General features: G+C 46.9%; 19 non-coding genes and 9 pseudogenes across 19 annotated transcripts; all 28 read right to left on the bottom strand.

Annotated features, from left to right (window-relative positions):
* Nucleotides 1-85: 85 nt before the first annotated feature.
* On the bottom strand, nt 86-205 carry LOC140869801 (5S ribosomal RNA; annotated as a pseudogene).
* A 402-nt stretch (nt 206-607) lies between these two features.
* On the bottom strand, nt 608-726 carry LOC140869366 (5S ribosomal RNA). Its single transcript, XR_012146747.1, has one exon. It is a non-coding gene; the product is annotated as a 5S ribosomal RNA (ribosomal RNA).
* A 398-nt stretch (nt 727-1,124) lies between these two features.
* Nucleotides 1,125-1,243, bottom strand: LOC140868981 (5S ribosomal RNA). The gene has a single exon (XR_012146376.1). It is a non-coding gene; the product is annotated as a 5S ribosomal RNA (ribosomal RNA).
* A 399-nt stretch (nt 1,244-1,642) lies between these two features.
* On the bottom strand, nt 1,643-1,761 carry LOC140869519 (5S ribosomal RNA; annotated as a pseudogene).
* An 872-nt stretch (nt 1,762-2,633) lies between these two features.
* On the bottom strand, nt 2,634-2,752 carry LOC140868786 (5S ribosomal RNA). Its single transcript, XR_012146187.1, has one exon. It is a non-coding gene; the product is annotated as a 5S ribosomal RNA (ribosomal RNA).
* A 398-nt stretch (nt 2,753-3,150) lies between these two features.
* Nucleotides 3,151-3,269, bottom strand: LOC140869350 (5S ribosomal RNA). Its single transcript, XR_012146731.1, has one exon. It is a non-coding gene; the product is annotated as a 5S ribosomal RNA (ribosomal RNA).
* A 399-nt stretch (nt 3,270-3,668) lies between these two features.
* On the bottom strand, nt 3,669-3,783 carry LOC140869741 (5S ribosomal RNA; annotated as a pseudogene).
* Nucleotides 3,784-4,183: 400 nt separating this feature from the next.
* On the bottom strand, nt 4,184-4,302 carry LOC140869437 (5S ribosomal RNA; annotated as a pseudogene).
* Nucleotides 4,303-4,645: 343 nt separating this feature from the next.
* On the bottom strand, nt 4,646-4,764 carry LOC140868783 (5S ribosomal RNA). Its single transcript, XR_012146184.1, has one exon. It is a non-coding gene; the product is annotated as a 5S ribosomal RNA (ribosomal RNA).
* A 401-nt stretch (nt 4,765-5,165) lies between these two features.
* Nucleotides 5,166-5,283, bottom strand: LOC140868188 (5S ribosomal RNA). The gene has a single exon (XR_012145614.1). It is a non-coding gene; the product is annotated as a 5S ribosomal RNA (ribosomal RNA).
* A 1,275-nt stretch (nt 5,284-6,558) lies between these two features.
* On the bottom strand, nt 6,559-6,677 carry LOC140868253 (5S ribosomal RNA). The gene has a single exon (XR_012145679.1). It is a non-coding gene; the product is annotated as a 5S ribosomal RNA (ribosomal RNA).
* A 1,254-nt stretch (nt 6,678-7,931) lies between these two features.
* LOC140868749 (5S ribosomal RNA) lies at nt 7,932-8,050 on the bottom strand. Its single transcript, XR_012146151.1, has one exon. It is a non-coding gene; the product is annotated as a 5S ribosomal RNA (ribosomal RNA).
* A 401-nt stretch (nt 8,051-8,451) lies between these two features.
* LOC140869379 (5S ribosomal RNA) lies at nt 8,452-8,570 on the bottom strand. The gene has a single exon (XR_012146759.1). It is a non-coding gene; the product is annotated as a 5S ribosomal RNA (ribosomal RNA).
* A 400-nt stretch (nt 8,571-8,970) lies between these two features.
* Nucleotides 8,971-9,089, bottom strand: LOC140869130 (5S ribosomal RNA). The gene has a single exon (XR_012146520.1). It is a non-coding gene; the product is annotated as a 5S ribosomal RNA (ribosomal RNA).
* A 400-nt stretch (nt 9,090-9,489) lies between these two features.
* Nucleotides 9,490-9,608, bottom strand: LOC140869698 (5S ribosomal RNA; annotated as a pseudogene).
* Nucleotides 9,609-10,008: 400 nt separating this feature from the next.
* LOC140868414 (5S ribosomal RNA) lies at nt 10,009-10,127 on the bottom strand. Its single transcript, XR_012145833.1, has one exon. It is a non-coding gene; the product is annotated as a 5S ribosomal RNA (ribosomal RNA).
* Nucleotides 10,128-10,528: 401 nt separating this feature from the next.
* Nucleotides 10,529-10,647, bottom strand: LOC140868523 (5S ribosomal RNA). The gene has a single exon (XR_012145937.1). It is a non-coding gene; the product is annotated as a 5S ribosomal RNA (ribosomal RNA).
* A 399-nt stretch (nt 10,648-11,046) lies between these two features.
* LOC140868577 (5S ribosomal RNA) lies at nt 11,047-11,165 on the bottom strand. The gene has a single exon (XR_012145988.1). It is a non-coding gene; the product is annotated as a 5S ribosomal RNA (ribosomal RNA).
* A 394-nt stretch (nt 11,166-11,559) lies between these two features.
* LOC140869769 (5S ribosomal RNA) lies at nt 11,560-11,680 on the bottom strand (annotated as a pseudogene).
* Nucleotides 11,681-12,081: 401 nt separating this feature from the next.
* On the bottom strand, nt 12,082-12,200 carry LOC140869425 (5S ribosomal RNA; annotated as a pseudogene).
* Nucleotides 12,201-12,600: 400 nt separating this feature from the next.
* LOC140869173 (5S ribosomal RNA) lies at nt 12,601-12,719 on the bottom strand. Its single transcript, XR_012146561.1, has one exon. It is a non-coding gene; the product is annotated as a 5S ribosomal RNA (ribosomal RNA).
* A 400-nt stretch (nt 12,720-13,119) lies between these two features.
* On the bottom strand, nt 13,120-13,238 carry LOC140868048 (5S ribosomal RNA). Its single transcript, XR_012145483.1, has one exon. It is a non-coding gene; the product is annotated as a 5S ribosomal RNA (ribosomal RNA).
* A 402-nt stretch (nt 13,239-13,640) lies between these two features.
* LOC140869509 (5S ribosomal RNA) lies at nt 13,641-13,759 on the bottom strand (annotated as a pseudogene).
* Nucleotides 13,760-14,159: 400 nt separating this feature from the next.
* On the bottom strand, nt 14,160-14,278 carry LOC140869259 (5S ribosomal RNA). The gene has a single exon (XR_012146642.1). It is a non-coding gene; the product is annotated as a 5S ribosomal RNA (ribosomal RNA).
* Nucleotides 14,279-14,678: 400 nt separating this feature from the next.
* LOC140869273 (5S ribosomal RNA) lies at nt 14,679-14,797 on the bottom strand. Its single transcript, XR_012146655.1, has one exon. It is a non-coding gene; the product is annotated as a 5S ribosomal RNA (ribosomal RNA).
* A 399-nt stretch (nt 14,798-15,196) lies between these two features.
* Nucleotides 15,197-15,315, bottom strand: LOC140869164 (5S ribosomal RNA). Its single transcript, XR_012146552.1, has one exon. It is a non-coding gene; the product is annotated as a 5S ribosomal RNA (ribosomal RNA).
* Nucleotides 15,316-15,713: 398 nt separating this feature from the next.
* LOC140869459 (5S ribosomal RNA) lies at nt 15,714-15,831 on the bottom strand (annotated as a pseudogene).
* A 401-nt stretch (nt 15,832-16,232) lies between these two features.
* Nucleotides 16,233-16,351, bottom strand: LOC140868355 (5S ribosomal RNA). Its single transcript, XR_012145777.1, has one exon. It is a non-coding gene; the product is annotated as a 5S ribosomal RNA (ribosomal RNA).
* Between the last annotated feature and the right edge of the window lie 212 nt (nt 16,352-16,563).

Below are 16,563 nucleotides of genomic sequence, written 5' to 3' on the forward strand. Positions count from 1 at the left end.
TTGGACTGAAAGAGTCGGAAATAGGATGGACAGGAATCGGAAGAACAAGATGTACGAGTAAGAAAAAAAGAAACTAATAAAAAAAGGGGTGCAACACGAGAACTTCCCAAGGGGATCACCCATCCTAGTACTATTATTTCCCAAGCACGCATAACTTTGAAGTTCTAATGGGATCCGGGGCATTAGTGTTGGTATGATCGCACCAAACAGTGAATGAATTCTTTATTTTTTTGTCTCTCGAATTGCGGATCGGAGGAACAGGAGCTACAGTTTCAAACGGACATAACTTTCGATCGGCTTAGAGTTACTGGAGATTCAGCCTGCTCACGCGAAGCTCTACTCGATACCTATAGTGCGTATCTCGGTTAAAGAGACGAAGACGATCAAATTCCTAAACGGAGATGCTCTTTCAAGGCATTTTTCCCGTATGTCGCGCTGGGAGCCACCGAAGCGGCCCGCGTCACCCAGATCGCACGTTGACATCGTATGATTAAGTCTATTGCATCTTTTCTATCCGAATATTGGACTGAAAGAGTCGGAAATAGGACGGCGAGGAATCGAAAGAACAAGAAGTACGAGTAAGAAAAAAAAGAAATTAATGAAAAAAGGTGTGCAACACGAGGACTTCCGAGGGGGTCACCCATCCTAGTACTGCTCTAGCCCAAGCTCGCTTAACTTAGGAGTTTTGATGGGATCCGGTGCATTAGTGCTGGTATGATCGCACCATACAGTGAATGAATTCTTTATTGTTTTGTCTCTCGAATTGCGGATCGGAGGAACAGGAGCTGCAGTTCAAATGGACATAACTTTCGATCGGCTAAGAGTTACGGGAGCTTCAGCCTGCTCACGCGAAGCTCCTCTCGATACCTACAGCAATTATCTCGGTCTAAGAGACGGAGACGTTCAAATTACAACCTAGAGATGGTCTTTTGGGGCGTTTTTCCCGTAGGGCGCGCTGGGACCCAACGAAGCGGCCTGCGTCACCCAGATCGCACGTTCACGTCATGTGATTAAGTCTACTTTCCTCTTTTCTATCCGCGGATTGGACTGAAAGAGTCGGAAATAGGACGGCGAAAAATCGGAAAAACAAGAAGTACGAGTAAGAAAAAAAAATTAATGAAAAATGGGTGCAACATGAGGACTTCCCAGGAGGTCACACATCCTAGTACTGCTCTCGCCCGAGCACGCTTAACTTCGGAGTTCTGATGAGATCCGGTGCATTAGTGTTGATATGATCGCACCCAACAGTGAATGAATCATTTATTGTTTTGTCTCTCGAATTGCGGATCGGAGGAACAGGAGCTGCAGTTTCAAACGGACATAACTTTCGATCTGCTGAGAGTTACGGGAGCTTCAGCTTGCTCACGTGAAGCTCTTCTCGATACCCACTGCACGTATCTCGGTCTAAGAGACGGTGAGGCTCAAATTCAAACCCGAAGATGGTCTTTGGGCGCATTTTCCCATAGGGCGCGCTGGGACCCACCGAAGTGGCCCGCGTCACCCAGATCGCACGTTCACGTCGTGTGATTCAGTCTATTGCATCTTTTCAATCCGCGGATTGGACTGAAATTATCGGAAATAGGATGGAGAGGATTCGGAAGAACAGGATGTACGAGTAAGAAAAAAAGAAACTAATTAAAAAAGGGTGCAACACGAGGACTTCCTAGGGGGTCACCCATCCTAGTACTGCCCTTACCCAAGCACGCATAACTTCAGAGTTCTGATGGGATCCAGTGCATTAGTGATGCTATGATCGCACCCAACAGTGAATGAATTCTTTATTGTTTTATCTCTCGAATTGCGGATCGGAGAAATAGGAGGTGCAGTTTCAAACGGACATAACTTTCGATCGACTAAGAGTTACGGGAGCTTCATCCTGCTCACACGAAGCTCCTCTCAATACCTACGGCAAGTATCTCGGTCTAAGAGATGGAGACGCTCAAATTACAACCCGGAGATGGTCTTTCGGGGAGTTTTTCTCGTAGGGCACGCTGGGACCCACAGAAGCGGCCCGTGTCACCCAGATCGCACGTTCACGTCGTGTGATTAAGTCTATTGCATCTTTTCTATCCACGGATTGGACTGAAAGAGTCGGAAATAGGACGGAGAGGAATCGGAAGAACATGATGTACGAGTAAGAAAAAAAGAAACTAATAAAAAAAGGGGTGCAAGCACGCATAACTTCGGAGTTCTGATGGGATCCGGTGCATTAGTGCTGGTATGATCGCACCCAACAGTGAATGAATTTTTTATTTTTTTGTCTCTCGAATTGCGGATCGGAGGAACAGGAGCTGAAGTTTCAAACGGACATAACTTTCGATCAGCTGAGAGTTACGGGAGCTTCAGCCTGCTCACGCAAAGCTCCACTCGATACCTATAGTGCGTATCTCGGTTAAAAAGACGGAGACGCTCAAATTCCAAAATGGAGATGGTCTTTTGGGGAATTTTTCTCGTATGTCGCGCTGGGACCCACCGAAGCGCCCTGAGTCACCCAGATCGCACGTTCACATCGTATGATTCAGTATATTGCATCTTTTCTATCCGCGGATTGGACTGAAAGAGTCGGAAATAGGACGGCGAGGAATCGAAAGAACTTGAAGTACGAGTAAGAAAAAAAGTAATTAATAAAAAAAGGGGTGCAACACGAGGACTTCCCAGGGGTTCACCCATCCTAGTACTGCTCTCACCCAAGCACGCTTAACTTCGGAGTTATGATGGTATCAGGTGCATTAATGCTGGTATGATCGCACCCAACAGTGAATGAATTCTTTATTGTTTTGTCTCTCGAATTGCGGATCGAAGGAACAGGAGCTGCAGTTTCAAACGGACATAACTTTCGATCTGCTGAGTTACGGGAGCTTCAGCCTGCTCACGCGAAGCCCTTCTCGATACCTACAGCGCATATCTCAGTCTAAGAGATGCAGAAGCTCAAATTCAAACCCGAAGATTGTCTTTGGGGGCATTTTTCCCGTAGGGCGCGCTGGGACCCACCGAAGTGGCCCGCGCCACCCAGATCGCACGTTCACGTCATGTGATTCAGTTTATTGCATTTTTCTATCCGCGGATTGGACTGAAAGAGTTGGAAATAGGACGGAGAGGAATCGGAAGAACAAGATGTACGAGTAAGAAAAAAAGAAACTAATAAAAAAAGGGGTGCAACACGAGGACTTCCCGAGGGGTCACCCATCCTAGTGCTGCTCTTGCCCAAGGACGCATAAATTCGGAGTTCTGATGGGATCCGGTGCATTAGTGCTGGTATGATCGCACCCAACAGTGAATGAATTCTTTATTTTTTTTGTATCTCGAATTGCGGATCGGAGGAACAGGAGCTGCAGTTCAAACGGACATAACTTTCGATTGGCTAAGAGTTACGGGAACTTCAGCCTGCTCACCCAAAGCTTCTCTCGATACCTATAGCAAGTATCTCGGTCTAAGAGACGGAGACGCTCAAATTACAACCCGGAGATGGTATTTTGGGGCATTTTTCCCTTAGGGTGCGCTGGGACCCATTGAAGCGGTCCGCGTCACCCAGATCGCACGTTCACGTCGTGTGATTAAGTCTAATTGCATCTTTTCTATCCGCGGATTGGACTGAAAGAGTCGGAAATAGGACGGCGAGGAATCGAAAAAACAAGAAGTACGAGTAAGAAAAAAAAATTAATGAAAAAGGGGTGCAACACGAGGACTTCCCAAGGGGTCACCTATCCTAGTACTGCTCTCAACCAAGCACGCTTAACTTCGGATTTCTGATGGGATCCGGTGCTATTTGGTATGATCGCACCCAACAGTGAATGAATTCTTTATTATTTTGTCTCTCGAATTGCGGATCGGAGGAACAGGACCTGCAGTTTCAAATGGACATAAATTTCGATCTGCTGAGAGTTACGGGAGCTTCAGCCTGCTCACGTGAAGCTCTTCTCGATACCCACAACGTGTATCTCGGTCTACGAGACGAAGAAGCTCAAATTCAAACCCGGAGATGGTCTTTGGGGGCATTTTTCCCATAGGGCATGCTGGGACCTACCGAAGTGGACTGCGTCACCCAGATCGCACGTTCACGTTGTGTGATTCAGTCTATTGCATCTTTTCTATTCCCGGATTGGATAGAAAGAGTCGAAAATAGGATGGAGAGGAATCGGAAGAACAAGATGTACGAGTAAGAATAAAAGAAACTAATAAAAAAAGGGTGCAACACGAGGACTTCCCAGTGGGTCACCCATGCTAGTACTGCTCTTACCCAAGCACGCATAACTTCGGAGTTCTGATGGGATCCGGTGCATTAGTGCTGCTATGATCGTACCCAACAGTGAATGAATTCTTTATTTCCTTGTCGCTCGAATTGCGGATCGGAGGAACAGGAGCTGCAGTTTCAAACGGACATAACTTTCGATCGGCTGAGAGTTAATGGAGCTTCAACCTGCTCACGCGAAGCTCCACTCGATAGGGCGCGCTGGGACCCACCGAAGTGGCCCGTGTCACCCAGATCGCACGTTCACATCGTATGATTCAGTTTATTGCATCTTTTCTATCCACATATTGGACTGCAAAAGTCGGAAATAGGACGGGGAGGAATCGAAAGAACAAGAAGTACGAGAATCGAAAGAACAAGAAGTAAGAGTAAGAAAAAATGAAATTAATGAAAAAAGGGGTGTAACACGAGGAGTTCCCAGGGGGTCACCCATCCTAGTACTGCTCTCGCCCAAGCGCGCTTAAATTTGGAGTTCTGATGGGATCCGATGCATTAGTGCTGGTATGATCGCACCCAACAGTGAATGAATTCTTTATTGTTTTGTCTCTCGAATTGCGGATCAGAGGAACAGGAGCTGCAGTTTCAAACGGACATAACTTTCGATCGGCTAAGAGTTACGGGAGCTTCAGCCTGCTCACGCGAAGCTCCTCTCGATACCTACAGCAAGTATCTCGATCTAAGAGACGGACACGCTCAAATTACAACCCGGAGATGGTCTTTCGTGGCATTTTTCCCGTAGGGCGCGCTGGTACCCACCGAAGCGGTCCGCGTCACCCAGATCGCACGTTCACATCGTATGATTCAGTCTATTGCATCTTTTCTATCCGCGGATTGGACTGAAAGAGTCGGAAATAGGACGGCGAGGAATCGGAAAAACAAGAAGTACGAGTAAGAAAAAAAGAAACTAATAAAAAAAGGGGTGCAACACGAGGACTTCCCAGGGGTCACCCATCCTAGTACTGCTCTTGCCCGAGCGCGCTTAACTTCGGAGTTCTGATGGGATCCGGTGCATTAGTACTGGTATGATCGCACCCCACAATGAATGAATTCTTTATTGTTTTGTCTCTCGAATTGCGGATCGGAGGAACAGGAGCTGCAGTTTCAAACGGACATAACTTTCGATCGCTAATAGTTACGGGAGCTTCAGCCTGCTCACGCGAAGCTCCTCTCGATACCTACAGCAAGTATCTTTGTCTAAGAGACGGAGACTCTCAAATTACAACCCGGTGATGGTCTTTTGGGGCTTTTTTCCCGTAGGGCTTGCTGGGACCCACCGATGCAGCCCGCGTCACCCAGATCGCTTGTTCACGTCGTGTCATTAAGTCTATTGCATCTTTTCTATCCGTGGATTGGACTGAAAGAGTCGGAAATAGGACGGCAAGGAATCGGAAAAACAAGAAGTACGAGTAAGAAAAAAAAGAAATTAATAAAAAAGGGGTGCAACACGAGGACTTCCCAGGGGGTCACTGCATCAAGACGGGTCTTTTCAGCGTGCTTTTGTCCTCACTCACACGCACCCTGAGAAACTTTCCAGGGGGTCACCGATCTTATAATTTCCCCAAGTCAAGCGCTTAACTTTGGAGTTCTAATGTGATGAGCTTCCGAAAAGAAGATGCACCTTCTTGATATGGATAGTACATATGAAATCTTTTTAAGCCCTCCTCAACCATGTAATCCCATACCTACACAGTCTCAGAATCCCTCTCATTCCGGCACGGGATCGGTTCATTCATGTCTCCCTTCGCCTAGAAGCCTATCAGGAGCCGCTCATTGTCCGTGCAACCTCTTTGCACCGGCGATCACTCCCTGCCTCTTCAGCCCCGGGCGTCACATAGTACTGCTCTCGCCCAAGCATGCTTAACTTCGGAGTTCTGATGGGATCCGGTGCATTAGTGCTGGTATGATCGCACTAAACAGTGAATGAATTCTTTATTGTTTTGTGTCTCGAATTGTGGATCGGAGGAACAGGAGCTGCAGTTTTAAACGGACATAACTTTCGATCTGCTGAGAGTTACGGGACAGCCTGCTCACGCGAAGCTCTTCTCGATACCTACAGCGCTTATCTCGGTCTTTGATACGGAGAAGCTCAAATTCAAATCCGAAGATGGTCTTTGGGGACATTTTTCCCGTAGGGCGCGCTGGGACCCATCAAAGTGGCCCGCGTCACCCAGATTGCACGTTCACGTCGTGTGATTCAGTCTATTGCATCTTTTCTATCCGCGGATTGGACTGAAAGAGTCGGAAATAGGACGGCGAGGAATCGGAAAAACAAGAAGTATGAGTAAGAAAAAAAGAAACTAATAAAAAAAGGGGTGCAACACGAGGACTTCCCAGGGGGTCACCCATCCTAGTACTGCTCTTGCCCTAGCGCACTTAACTTCGGAGTTCTGATGGGATCCAGTGCATTAGTACTGGTATGATTGCACACAACAATGATTGAATTCTTTATTGTTTTGTCTCTCGAATTGCGGATCGGAGGAACAGGAGCTGCAGTTTCAAACGGACATAACTTTCGATCGGCTAATAGTTACGGGAGCTTCAGCCTGCTCACGCGAAGCTCCTCTCGATACCTACAGCAAGTATCTTTGTCTAAGAGACGGAGACTTTCAAATTACAACCCGGTGATGGTCTTTTGGGGCTTTTTTCCCGTAGGGCGTGCTGGGACCCACTGAAGCAGCCCGCGTCACCCAGATCGCTCGTTCACGTCGTGTCATTAAGTCTATTGCATCTTTTCTATCCGTGGATTGGACTGAAAGAGTCGGAAATAGGACGGCGAGAAATCGGAAAAACAAGAAGTATGAGTAAGAAAAAAAAGAAATTAATGAAAAAGGGGTGCAACACGAGGACTTCCCAGGGGGTCACTGCATCAAAACGGGTCTTTTCAGCGTGCTTTTGTCCTCACTCACATGCACCCTGAGAAACTTTCCAGGGGGTCACCGATCCTATAATTTCCCCAAGTCAAGCACGCTTAACTTTGGAGTTCTAATGTGATGAGCTTCCGAAAAGAAGATGCACCTTCTTGATATGGATAGTACATATGAAATCTTTTTAAGCCCTCCTCAACCATGTAATCCCATACCTACACAGTCTCAGAATCCCTCTCATTCCGGCACGGGATCGGTTCATTCATGTCTCCCTCCGCCTAGAAGCCTACCAGGAGCCGCTCATTGTCTGTGCAACCTCTTTGCACCGGCGATCACTCCCTGCCTCTTAAACCCCGGGCGTCACATAGTACTGCTCTCGCCCAAGCATGCTTAACTTCGGAGTTCTGATGGGATCCGGTGCATTAGTGCTGGTATGATCGCACTAAACAGTGAATTGCGGATCGGAGGAACAGGAGCTGCAGTTTCAAATGGACATAACTTTCGATCTGCTGAGAGTTACGGGAGCTTCAGCCTGCTCACGCGAAGCTCTTCTCGATACCTACAGCGCGTATCTCGGTATTTGATACGGAGAAGCTCAAATTCAAATCCGAAGATGGTCTTTGGGGACATTTTTCCCGTAGGGCGCGCGGGGACCTATCGAAGTGGCCCGCGTCACCCAGATTGCACGTTCACGTCTTGTGATTCAGTCTATTGCATATTTTCTATTCGCGGATTGGACTGAAAGAGTCGGAAATAGGACGGAGAGGAATCGGAAGAACAAGATATACGAGTAAGAAAAAAAGAAACTAATAAAAAAATGGGTGCAACACGAGGACTTCCTAGGGGGTCACCCATCCTAGTACTGCTCTTGCCCAAGCACGCATAACTTTGGATTTCTGATGGGATCCGGTGCATTAGTGCTGGTATGATCGCACCCAACACTGAATGAATTCTTTATTTTTTTGTCTCTCGCATTGCGGATCGGAGGAACAGGAGCTGCAGTTTCAAACGGACATAACTTTCGATCGGCTGAGAGTTACTGGAGCTTCAGCCTGCTCACGCAAAGCTCCACTCGATACCTATAATGCATATCTCGGTTAAAGAGATGGAGATGCTCAAATTCCAAAATGGAGATGCTCTTTCGGGGCATTTTTCCCGTATATCGCGTTGGGACCCACCGAAGCGGCCCGCGTCACCCAGATCGCACGTTCACATCTTATGATTCAGTCTATTGCATCTTTTATATCCGTGGATTGGACTGAAAGAGTCGGAAATAGGACGGCGATGAATCGAAAGAACAAGAAGTACGAGTAAGAAAAAAAGAAATTAATGAAAAAAGGTGTGCAACACGAGGACTTCCCAGGGGGTCATCCATCCTAGTACTGCTCTCGCCGAAGCATGCTTAACTTTTAAGTTCTGATGGGATCCGGTGCATTAGTGCTGGTATGATCGCACCCAACAATGAATGAATTCTTTATTGTTTTGTCTCTCGAATTGCGGATCGGAGGAACAGGAGCTGCAGTTTCAAACGGACATAACTTTCGATCGGCTAAGAGTTACGAAAGTTTCAGCCTGCTCATGCGAAGCTCCTCTCGATACCTACAGCAAGTATCTCGGTCTAAGAGATGGAGAAACTCAAATTACAACCCGAAGATGGTCTTTCGGGGCGTTTTTCCCGTAGGGCATGCTGGGACCCACCGAAGCGCCCCGCGTCACCCTGATCGCACGTTCACGTCGTGTGATTAATTCTATTGCATCTTTTCTATCCGCGGATTGCACTGAAAGAGTCGGAAATAGGACGGCGAGGAATTGGAAAAACAAGAAGTACGAGTAAGAAAAAAATAAATTAATGAAAAAGGGATGCAACACGAAGACTTCCCAGGGGGTCACCCATACTAGTATTGCTCTCGCCCAAACACGCTTAACATCGGAGTTCTGATGGGATCAGGTGCATTAGTGCTGGTATGATCACACCCAATTGTGAATGAATTCTTTATTGTTTTGTCTCTCGAATTGCGGATCGGAGGAACAGGAGCTGCAATTTCAAACGGACATAACTTTCGATCTGCTGAGAGTTACGGGAGTTTCAGCCTGCTCAGGCGAAGCTCTTCTCGATACCTACAATGCGTATCTTGGTCTAAGAGATGAAGATGCTCAAATTCAAACCGGAGATGGTCTTTGGGGGCATTTTTCCCGTAGGGCACGGTGGGACCCACCGAAGTGGCCCGCGTCACCCAGATCGCACATTCACGTCATGTGATTCAGTCTATTGCATCTTTTCTATCCGCGGATTGGACTGAAAGAGTCGGAAATAGGACGGAGAGGAATCGGAAGAACAAGATGTACGAGTCAAAAAAAATGAAACTAATAAAAAAAGCGGTGCAACACGAGGACTTCCCAGGGGGTTACCCATCCTAGTACAGCTCTTGCCCAAGCACGCATAACTTCGGAGTTATAATGGGATGCGGTGCATTAGTGCTGATATGATCGCACCCAACAATGAATGAATTCTTTATTTTTTTGTCTCTCGAATTGCGGATCGGAGGAAAAGGAGTTGCAGTTTCAAACGGACATAACTTTCGATCGGCTGAGAGTTACTGGAGCTTCAGCCTGCTCATGCGAAGCTCCACTCGATACCTATAGTGCATATCTCGGTTAAAGAGACGGAGACGCTCAAATTCCAAAATGGAGATGGTCTTTTGGGGCATTTTTCCCGTATGTCGCGCTGGGACCCACCGAAGCGGCCCGCGTCACCCAGATCGCACGTTCACATCGTATGATTCCGTCTATTGCATCTTTTCTATTCGCAGATTGGACTGAAAGAGTCGGAAATAGGACGGCGAGGAATCGAAAGAACAAGAACTACGAGTAAGAAAAAAAAAATTACTGAAAAAAGGGGTGCAACACGAGGACTTCCCAAGGGGTCACCCATCCTAGTACTGCTCTCACCCGAGCACCCTTAACTTCGGAGTTCTAATGGGATCCGTTGCATTAGTGCTTGTATGATCGCACCCAACAGTGAATGAATTCTTTATTATTTTGTCTCTCAAATTGCGGATCGGAGGAACAGAAGCTGCAGTTTCAAACGGACATAACTTTCGATCTTCTCAGAGTTACGGGAGCTTCAACCTCCTCACGCGAAGCTCTTCTCGATACCTAGAGCGCGTATCTCGGTCTAAGAGATGGAGAAACTCAAATTCAAACCTAGAGATTGTCTTTGGGGGCATTTTTCCCGTAGGGCACGCTGGGACCCACCAAAGTGGGCCGCATCACCCAGATCGCACGTTCACGTCTTGTGATTCAGTATATTGCATCTTTTCTATCCGCCGATTGGACTAAAAGATTCGGAAATAGGACGGAGAGGAATCGGAAGAACAAGATGTACGAGTAAGAAAAAAAGAAACTAATAAAAAAAAGGGTGCAACACGAGGACTTCCCGGGAGGTCACCCATCCTAGTGCTGCTCTTGCCCAAGCACGCATAACTTCGGAGTTCTGATGAGATCCGGTGCATTAGTGCTGGTATGATCGCACCCAACAGTGAATGAATTCTTTATTTTTTTGTCTCTCGAATTGCGGATCGGAGGAAGAGGAGCTGCAGTTTCAAACGGACATAACTTTCAATCGGCTAAGAGTTATTGGAGCTTCAGCCTGCTCACGCGAAGCTCCACTCGATACCTATAGTGCGTATCTTGGTTAAAAAGGCAGAGATGCTCAAATTCCAAAACGGAGATGTTCTCTCGGGGCATTTTTCCCGTATGTTGCCCTGGGACCCACCGAAGCGGCCCGTGTCACCCAAATCGCACGTTCACATTGTATGATTCAGTCTATTGCATCTTTATATCCGCAAATTGGACCGAAAGAGTCGGAAATAGGACGGAGAGGAATCGAATGAACAAGAAATACGAGCAAGAAAAAAAGAAATTAATGAAAAAAGGGTGCAACACGAGGACTTCTCATGGGGTCACCCATCCTAGTACTGCTCTAGCCCAAGCATGCTTAACTTAGGAGTTCTGATGGGATCCGGTGCATTAGTGCTGGTAAGATTGCACCCAACAGTAAATGAATTCTTTATGGTTTTGTGTCTCGAATTGCGGATCGGAGGAACAGAAGCTACAGTTCAAACGGACATAACTTTCGATGAGCTAAGAGTTATGGGAGCTTCAGCCTGCTCATGCGAAGCTCCTCTCGATACCTACAGCAAGTATCTCGGTCTAAGAGACGGAGACGATCAAATTACAACCCGGAGATGGTCTTTCGGGGTGTTTTTCTCGTAGGGCGCGCTGGGACCCACCGAAGCGGCCCGCATCACCCAGATCGCACGTTCACGTCGTGTGATTAAGTCTAATTGCATCTTTTCTATCCGCGGATTGGACTGAAAGAGTCGGAAATAGGATGGCGAGGAATCGGAAAAACAAGAAGTACGAGTAAGAAAAAAATTAATGAAAATGGGGCTCTACACGAGGAATTCCCAGGGGGTTACCCATCCTAGTACTGCTCTCACCCAAGCACGCTTAACTTTGGAGTTATGATGGGATCCGGTGCATTAGTGAAGGTATGATCGCCTCGAACAGTGAATGAATTCTTTTTTGTTTTGTCTATCGAATTGCGGATCGGAGGAACAGGAGCTGCAATTTCAAACGGACATAACTTTCGATCTGCTGAAAGTTACGGGTGCTTCAGCTTGCTCACGTGAAGCTCTTCTCGATACCCACAGCGCGTATCTCGTTCTAAGAGACGGAGAAGCTCAAATTCAAACCCGGAGATCGTCTTTGGGGGCATTTTTCCCGTAGGGCGCGTTGGGACCCACCGAACTGGCCCGCATCACCCATATCGCACGTTCACGTCGTGTAATTCAGTCTATTGCATCTTTTCTATCCACGGATTGGACTGAAAGAGTCGGAAATAGGACGGAGAGGAATCGGAAGAACAAGATGTACGAGTAAGAAAAAAAGAAACTAATAAAAAAAGGGGTGCAACACGAGGACTTCCCAGGGGGTCACCCATCCTAGTACTGCTCTTACCCAAGCACGCATAACTTTGAAGTTCTGATGGGATCCGGTGCATTATTGCTGCTATGATCGCACCCAACAGTGAATTAATTCTTTATTTTTTTGTCTCTCGAATAGCGGATCGCAAGAACAGGAGCTACAGTTTCAAACGGACATAACTTTCGATCGGCTAAGAGTTACTGGAGCTTCAGCCTGCGCACGCGAAGCTCCACTAGATACCTATAGTGCGTATCTCGGTTAAAGAGACGGAGACGCTAAAATTCCAAAACGGAGATGGTCTTTCAGGGTATTTTCCCGTATGTCGCGCTGGGAACCACCGAAGCGGCCCGCGTCACCCAGATCGCACGTTCACATCGTATGATTCAGTTTATTGCATCTTTTGTATCCGCGGATTGGACTGCAAGAGTCAGAAATAGGACGGCGAGAAATCGAAAGAACAAGAAGTACGAGTAAGAGAAAAAGAAATTAATGAAAAAAGGGGTGTAACAAGAGGACTTCCCAAGGGGTCAATCATCCTAGTACTGCTCTCGCCCAGGCACGCTTAACTTCGGAGTTCTGATGGGATCTGGTGCATTAATGCTGGTATGATCGCACCCAAAAGTGAATGAATTCTTTAATGTTTTGTCTCTCGAATTGCGGATCGGAGGAACAAGAGCTGCAGTTTCAAACGGACATAACTTTCATTCGGCTAAGAGTTACGGGAGCTTCAACCTGCTCACACGAAGCTCCTCTCAATACCTACAACAAGTATCTCTGTGTAAGAGATGAATACGCTCAAATTACAACCCGAAAATGGTCTTTTGGGGCATTTTTCCCGTAGGGCGCGCTGGGACCCACCAAAGCAGCCCGCATCACCCAGATCGCACGTTCACGTTGTGTGATTCAATTTATTGCAACTTTTCTATCTGCGGATTGGACTGAAAGAGTCGGAAATAGGATGGCGAGGAATCGAAAAAACAAGAAGTACGAGTAAGAAAAAAAGAAATTAATGAAAAAGGGGTGCAACACGAGGACTTCCCAGGGGGTCAACCATCCTAGTATTTCTCTCGCCCAAGCACTCTTAACTTCGGAGTTCTGATTGGATCCGGTGCATTAGTGCTGGTATGATAGCACCCAACAGTGAATGAATTTTTTTATTTTTTTGTCTCTTGATTTGCGGATCGGAGGAACAGGAGCTGCAATTTCAAACGAACATAACTTTCGATCTCCTGAGAGTTACGGAAGCTTCAGCCTACTCACGCGAAGCTCTTCTCGATACCTACAGCGCATATCTCGGTCTAAGAGATGGAGAAGCTCAAATTCAAACCAGGAGAATGTCTTTGTGGGCATTTTTCCCGTAGGGCGCGCTGGGACCCACCAAAGTGGCCCGCATTACCCAGATCGCACATTCACGTCGTGTGATTCAGTCTATTGCATCTTTTCTATCCGCGGATTGGACTGAAAGAGTCAGAAATAGGATGGAGAGGAATCGGAAGAACAAGATGTACGAGTAAGAAAAAAAGAAACTAATAAAAAAAGGGGTGCAACACGAGAGCTTTCCGGGGGGTCATCCATCGTAGTGCTGCTCTTGCCCAAGTACACATAACTTCGGAGTTCTGATGGGATCCGGTGCATTAGTGCCGGTATGATCGCACCCAACATTGAATGAATTCTTTATTTTTTTGTCTCTCGAATTGCGGATCAGAGGAACAGGAGCTGCAGTTTCAAACAGACATAACTTTTGATCGGCTGAGAGTTACTGGAGCTTCAGCCTGCTTACACGATGCTCCACTTGATACCTATAGTGCGTATCTTGGTTCAAGAGACGGAGACGCTCAAATTCCAAAACGGAGATGCTCTTTCGGGGCATTTTTCCCGTATGTCGCGCTGGGACCCAACGAAGCGGCCCGTGTCACCCAAATCGCACGTTCACATCGTATGATTCAGTCTATTGCATCTTTTCTATCCGCGAATTGGACTGAAAGAGTCGGAAATAGGACGGCGAGGAATCGAAAGAACTAGAAGTACGAGTAAGAAAAAAAGAAATTAATGAAAAAAGGGTGGAACACGAGTACTTCCCAGGGGGTCACCCATCCTAATACTGTTCTCTCCCAAGCACGCTTAACTTCGGAGTTCTGATGGGATACGGTGCATTAGTGCTGGTATGATCGCACCCAACAGTGAATGAATTCTTTATTGTTTTTCTCTCGAATTGCGGATCGAAGGAACAGGAGCTGCAGTTTCAAACAGGCATAACTTTCGATCGGCTAAGAGTTACGAGAGCTTCAGCCTGCTCACGCGAAGCTCCTCTCGATACCTACAGCAAGTATCTTGGTCTAAGAGATGGAGACGCTCAAATTACAACCCGGAGATGGTCTTTTTGGGGCATTTTTCTCGTAGGGCGCGCTGGGACCCACTGAAGCGGCCCGCGTCACCTAGATCGCACGTTCACATCGTGTGATTAAGTATATTGCATATTTTTTATCCGCGGATTGGACTGAAAGAGTCGGAAATAGGACGGCGAGAAATCGAAAAAACAAGAAGTACGAGTAAGAAAAAAAGAAATTAATGAAAAAGGGTTGCAACACGAGAACTTCCCAGGGGGTCAAACATCCTAGTACTGCTCTCGCACAAGCACGCTTAACTTTGAAGTTCTGATGGGATCCGGTGAATTAGTGCTGGTATGATCGCAGCCAACAGTGAATGAATTTTTTATTGTTTTGTCTCTCGAATTGCGGATCGGAGGAACAAGAGCTGCAGTTTCAAACGGACATAACTTTCGATCGGCTAAGGGTTACGGGAGCTTCAGCCTGCTCACGCGAAGCTTCTCTCGATACCTACAGCAATTATTTTGGTCTAAGAGACGGAGACGCTCAAATTACAACAAGGAGATGGTCTTTCGTGGCATTTTTCCCGTAGGGCATGCTGGGACCCACCGAAGCGGCCCGGGTCACCTAGATCGCACGTTCACGTCGTGTTATTAAGTCTATTGCAACTTTTCTATCCGCGGATTGGACTGAAAGAGTTGGAAATAGGACAGCGAGGAATCGGAAAAACAAAAAGTACGAGTAAGAAAGAAGAAACTAATAAAAAAATGGTGCAACACGATGATTTCCCAGGAGGTCACCCATCCTAATACTGCTCTTGCCCAAGCACGCATAACTTCGGAGTTCTGATGGGATCCGGTTCATTAGTGCTGGTATGATCGCACCCAACAGTGAATGAATTCTTTATTTTTTTGTCTCTCGAATTGCGGATCGGAGGAACAGGAGCTGCAGTTTCTAACGGACATAACTTTCGTTCGGTTGAGAGTTACTGGAGTTTTAGCCTGCTCACGCGAAGCTTCACTCGATACCTATAGTGTGTATCTCGGTTAAAGAGACGGAGATGCTCAAATTCCAAAACGGAGATGGTCTTTTGGGGCATTTTCCCGTATGTCGCGCTGGGACCCACCGAGGCGGACCGCGTCACCCAGATCGCACGTTCACATCGTATTATTCAGTCTATTGCATCTTTTCTATCGCGGATTGGACTGAAAGAGTCGGAAATAGGACGGCGAGGAATCGAAAGAACAAGAAGTACGAGTAAGAAAAAAAGAAATAAATGAAAAAAGGGTGCAACACGAGGACTTCCCAAGGGGTCACCCATCCTAATACTCCTCTCGCCCAAGCGCGCTTAACTTTGGAGTTTGATGGGATCCGGTTCATTAGTGCGGGTATGATTGCACCCAACATTGAATGAATTCTTTATTGTTTTGTCTCTCGAATTGTGGATCGTAGGAACAAGAGCTGCAGTTTCAAACAGACATAACTTTCGATCGGTTAAGAGTTACGGGAGCTTCAGCCTGCTCACGCGAAGCTCCTCTCGATACCAACAGCAAGTATTTCGGTCTAAGAGACGAAGACGCTCAAATTACAACCCAGAGATGGTCTTTCGGGGTGTTTTTCCCATAGGGCGTGCTAAGACCCACCGAAGCGGCCCGCATCACCCAGATCGCACGTTCACGTTGTGTGATTAAGTCTAATTACATCTTTTCTATCCGCAGATTGGGCTGAAAGAGTCGGAAATAAGATGGTGAGGAATCGGAAAAACAAGAAGTACGAGTAAGAAAAAAAGAAATTAATGAAAAAAGGATGCAGCACGAGGACTTTCCAGGGGGTCACCCATCCTAGTACTGCTCTCGCCCAAGCACGCTTAACTTCGGAGTTCTGATGGGATCCGGCGCATTAGTGCTGGTATTATAGCACCCAATAGTGAATGAATTCTTTATTGTTTTGTCTCTCAAATTGCGGATCGGAGGAACAGGAGCTGTAGTTTCAAACGAACATAACTTTCGATCTGCTGAGAGTTACGGGAGCTTCAGCCTGCTCACGCGAAGCTCTTCTCGATACCTACATCGCGTATCTTGGTCTAAGTGACAGAGAAGCTCAAATTCAAACCCGGAGATGGTCTTTGGGGGCA

This window comes from Henckelia pumila, chromosome 4 (genome assembly GCF_033568475.1).
Source record: "Henckelia pumila isolate YLH828 chromosome 4, ASM3356847v2, whole genome shotgun sequence".
Classification (NCBI taxonomy): domain Eukaryota; kingdom Viridiplantae; phylum Streptophyta; class Magnoliopsida; order Lamiales; family Gesneriaceae; genus Henckelia; species Henckelia pumila.